General features: G+C 52.9%; 1 non-coding gene across 1 annotated transcript in view; it reads right to left on the bottom strand.

Annotated features, from left to right (window-relative positions):
- The window catches only part of LOC126129182 (small subunit ribosomal RNA), a 1,909-nt gene extending 1,133 nt beyond the window's left edge, over window positions 1-776 (bottom strand). Inside the window, exon 1 of the ribosomal RNA XR_007527154.1 lies at window positions 1-776. This exon is cut by the window's left edge and continues 1,133 nt beyond it. This is a non-coding gene — a ribosomal RNA (small subunit ribosomal RNA).
- Between the last annotated feature and the right edge of the window lie 4,224 nt (window positions 777-5,000).

Here is a 5,000-nt window from a genome sequence, read left to right as displayed (position 1 = left end):
TCGGGACGCACGAACACGCACGAGGCGGTCGCACGCCTTCGGCTCGCCCCACCGGCAGGACGTCCCACGATACATGCCAGTTAAACACCGACGGGCGGTGAACCAACAGCGTGGGACACAAATCCAACTACGAGCTTTTTAACCGCAACAACTTTAATATACGCTATTGGAGCTGGAATTACCGCGGCTGCTGGCACCAGACTTGCCCTCCAATAGATACTCGTTAAAGGATTTAAAGTGTACTCATTCCGATTACGGGGCCTCGGATGAGTCCCGTATCGTTATTTTTCGTCACTACCTCCCCGTGCCGGGAGTGGGTAATTTGCGCGCCTGCTGCCTTCCTTGGATGTGGTAGCCGTTTCTCAGGCTCCCTCTCCGGAATCGAACCCTGATTCCCCGTTACCCGTTACAACCATGGTAGGCGCAGAACCTACCATCGACAGTTGATAAGGCAGACATTTGAAAGATGCGTCGCCGGTACGAGGACCGTGCGATCAGCCCAAAGTTATTCAGAGTCACCAAGGCAAACGGACCGGACGAGCCGACCGATTGGTTTTGATCTAATAAAAGCGTCCCTTCCATCTCTGGTCGGGACTCTGTTTGCATGTATTAGCTCTAGAATTACCACAGTTATCCAAGTAACGTGGGTACGATCTAAGGAACCATAACTGATTTAATGAGCCATTCGCGGTTTCACCTTAATGCGGCTTGTACTGAGACATGCATGGCTTAATCTTTGAGACAAGCATATGACTACTGGCAGGATCAACCAGGGAGCTGCGTCAACTAGAGCTGAGCAGCCGGCCGCCCGGGAGTGTGTCCCAGGGGCCCGCGCGAACACGCAAGCGTCCGCTCAATTATTCTGCAAACAGGAGGAGGCTGAGCTCCCCTGCACAATACACCTCGAAACCCTCTCAGGTCCCGGCGGCGCGCAGCGCCGTCCTAAGTACTTGGTCGGGTTCGAGAGAGGCGCAATCGCCCGGAGTTAGGCGAGTAGACGCTTTAGGTGCGACCACCCGTGCTCCCAACTGAGCTTGCCGCTGCCGACAGAGGCCCGGGAGCGTGCTGTCGTGGCATTGCCGGCGGGAGACAACACGCGCCACCTACGGTGACCGGCAGCTCCAACGCCAGCGCCACAGAAGGGCAAAGGCCCCACGTGGGTGCCGAAGCGAACTCTCCCAGCACAGCGCACGTGCCAACACGTCTGCACAACTGCGATACAAACCACCAGCGAGAACCGCTGGGGCGACCGAGCAGCAGACGGCGTCGCGGCGCCGAGTGCCGGGCGGCGGCGCATCCTCAACGCACACAGTCCTCAGTCGGACCAGCACACTGCAGATGTCCACCGCGCTTCGCACCGGGCCCGCGAGGACCCACTTTGGCCGCCCGGCGCCGCGCGCAGGGTGCCCCGGCGCGCAGCTGCGCCGCCTGCCGCGTCCGTCGGCCGGCGCGCCTGCCACTGGGCGCCCCCACCAGCCGGCTGTAGCGCGTGCGCCCACGCACCGCGCGGCCAGCACGCCGGGCGGCCCCCCCTCACCGGCCGGGGACGGTCCCACCCAGCCACCGCCGCGTATCGCTTCACACACAGATTTGCCCTTACTGATTTACCTCCAGCAACAACAACCGCACCACAATGGGTTTACCAGTTGTTCATTTGCGTAACGTCACCAGCAAACGTAGACGTCCATCCCAGTTTGCAAATGCAACGATTATTGCATACCTGTCTGTTAGGTGTCACGACACACTACGTCTGCCCACATACACGCAACAAAATGTGCACGACTAGAGAACACGTGGGAGGTGGCCCCCTACGTATGCGATGTCCATTACGAGACCGACTGTCAACCAGCATCTGTACCATGTCGCAGATGTGGAACGCGGTGCACCATGCTATCACACTGTGTGAGAAGAGACGACTACGTTTGAATACACGCGCCACTACATCAACAGACGGCTCATGCTGATCGCCATCCAGGGCGTCCGTTAATCCCACACGTCTCTATGGCGTACCACACTGCAATGTAGCTGTTATGGGGAGACGGCACGTGGCTGAGTGCACAACATTTGGACCGTATGGTTCGCTGTTGTTGGGCGCAGTCGTTGTACGGTCACACATGTGCCACAGCGTATCATGCAGTACATACGGACCTATGTGCAGTACAATGTGAGGGTTAAGCTTACGACATCAGCGGACAGTGGACACAGGCCGTACCACGACGTAGACTGAGCGCTTCGACATGCGAATGCCAGTGAACAGCTGCGAAGGGCATTGAACACGCAAGCACCTGAACGACCAGCGTGCGAAGGCAGGGGGGAGGGTGGGGGCGATGTACATCCTGCAGTCGTCCACATTACAGTGTACAGCGGGAGCATGTAAAAAGTAAGCAACACTTGCGAAGTGTTGAACATGAAACGATACACAAGAGGGTGGGCGGTGCGAGTAGCGAACTATATTCAGAGGGTTGTGGTTAGACAACACTGGATTAATGTAACGTGTCATATGCCAATTACAGAGCAGGTTAAGGCACAACTTGGGTTAGGTTAAGGCACAACGTGGGTTAGGTTAAGGCACAACTTGGGTTAGGTTAAGGCACAACGTGGGTTAGGTTAAGGCACAACGTGGGTTAGGTTAAGGCACAACGTGGGTTAGGTTAAGGCACAACGTGGGTTAGGTTAAGGCACAACGTGGGTTAGGTTAAGGCACAACGTGGGTTAGGTTAAGGCACAACGTGGGTTAGGTTAAGGCACAACGTGGGTTAGGTTAAGGCACAACGTGGGTTAGGTTAAGGCACAACGTGGGTTAGGTTAAGGCACAACGTGGGTTAGGTTAAGGCACAACGTGGGTTAGGTTAAGGCACAACGTGGGTTAGGTTAAGGCACAACGTGGGTTAGGTTAAGGCACAACTTGGGTTAGGTTAAGGCACAACTTGGGTTAGGTTAAGGCACAACTTGGGTTAGGTTAAGGCACAACTTGGGTTAGGTTAAGGCACAACTTGGGTTAGGTTAAGGCACAACTTGGGTTAGGTTAAGGCACAACTTGGGTTAGGTTAAGGCACAACTTGGGTTAGGTTAAGGCACAACTTGGGTTAGGTTAAGGCACAACGTGGGTTAGGTTAAGGCACAACGTGGGTTAGGTTAAGGCACAACGTGGGTTAGGTTAAGGCACAACGTGGGTTAGGTTAAGGCACAACGTGGGTTAGGTTAAGGCACAACGTGGGTTAGGTTAAGGCACAACGTGGGTTAGGTTAAGGCACAACGTGGGTTAGGTTAAGGCACAACGTGGGTTAGGTTAAGGCACAACGTGGGTTAGGTTAAGGCACAACGTGGGTTAGGTTAAGGCACAACGTGGGTTAGGTTAAGGCACAACGTGGGTTAGGTTAAGGCACAACGTGGGTTAGGTTAAGGCACAACGTGGGTTAGGTTAAGGCACAACGTGGGTTAGGTTAAGGCACAACGTGGGTTAGGTTAAGGCACAACGTGGGTTAGGTTAAGGCACAACGTGGGTTAGGTTAAGGCACAACTTGGGTTAGGTTAAGGCACAATGTGGGTTAGGTTAAGGCACAACTTGGGTTAGGTTAAGGCACAACTTGGGTTAGGTTAAGGCACAACTTGGGTTAGGTTAAGGCACAACTTGGGTTAGGTTAAGGCACAACTTGGGTTAGGTTAAGGCACAACTTGGGTTAGGTTAAGGCACAACTTGGGTTAGGTTAAGGCACAACTTGGGTTAGGTTAAGGCACAACTTGGGTTAGGTTAAGGCACAACGTGGGTTAGGTTAAGGCACAACGTGGGTTAGGTTAAGGCACAACGTGGGTTAGGTTAAGGCACAACGTGGGTTAGGTTAAGGCACAACGTGGGTTAGGTTAAGGCACAACGTGGGTTAGGTTAAGGCACAACGTGGGTTAGGTTAAGGCACAACGTGGGTTAGGTTAAGGCACAACGTGGGTTAGGTTAAGGCACAACGTGGGTTAGGTTAAGGCACAACGTGGGTTAGGTTAAGGCACAACGTGGGTTAGGTTAAGGCACAACGTGGGTTAGGTTAAGGCACAACGTGGGTTAGGTTAAGGCACAACGTGGGTTAGGTTAAGGCACAACGTGGGTTAGGTTAAGGTAGAAATTGCGTTACATTGCGGTACAAATTGCGTTACATTGCGGTACAAATTGCGTTACATTGCGGTACAAATTGCGTTACATTGCGGTACAAATTGCGTTACATTGCGGTACAAATTGCGTTACATTGCGGTACAAATTGCGTTACATTGCGGTACAAATTGCGTTACATTGCGGTACAAATTGCGTTACATTGCGGTACAAATTGCGTTACATTGCGGTACAAATTGCGTTACATTGCGGTACAAATTGCGTTACATTGCGGTACAAATTGCGTTACATTGCGGTACAGATTGCGTTACATTGCGGTACACATTGCGTTACACATTGCGGTACACATTGCGTTACACATTGCGGTACACATTGCGTTACACATTGCGGTACACATTGCGGTACACATTGCGTTACACATTGCGTTACACATTGCGGTACACATTGCGGTACATTGCGGTACACATTGCGGTACATTGCGGTACACATTGCGTTACATTGCGGTACACATTGCGTTACATTGCGGTACACATTGCGTTACATTGCGGTACAAATTGCGTTACGAATTTGGTTAAGTTAAGGTGCAAAATGGGTTAGGTTAAGGTGCGAAATGGGTTGGATTACAGTACACAACGTGGTAAGAGAGTGTGTTGGGGGGGGGGGGGGCCGAGGTTCGTTGGTAGTGATCATTGTAAGTGAATGTCTGAGGCAGCTTCAGTATGTCACAGCAGTTATGTCTCGTCAGGATGCGCTTTTCGCTCGTGACTGGAGGCGCGCCGCGTCTGTGGTTGCGGCAAGGGAGCGGCAGACCTGTGTGATTCATTCCTGCCATTGTTTCTGTGCCGTAACAGGAGGCAGTGTGGTGGTGTTGGGTGCACCCCTGTGTAGGACATGTGTGGGT

This window comes from Schistocerca cancellata, unplaced genomic scaffold (assembly GCF_023864275.1).
Source record: "Schistocerca cancellata isolate TAMUIC-IGC-003103 unplaced genomic scaffold, iqSchCanc2.1 HiC_scaffold_523, whole genome shotgun sequence".
NCBI lineage: Eukaryota > Metazoa > Arthropoda > Insecta > Orthoptera > Acrididae > Schistocerca > Schistocerca cancellata.
Note: the sequence above shows the minus strand (reverse complement) of the source record. Positions and strands in the feature narration are given on the sequence as shown.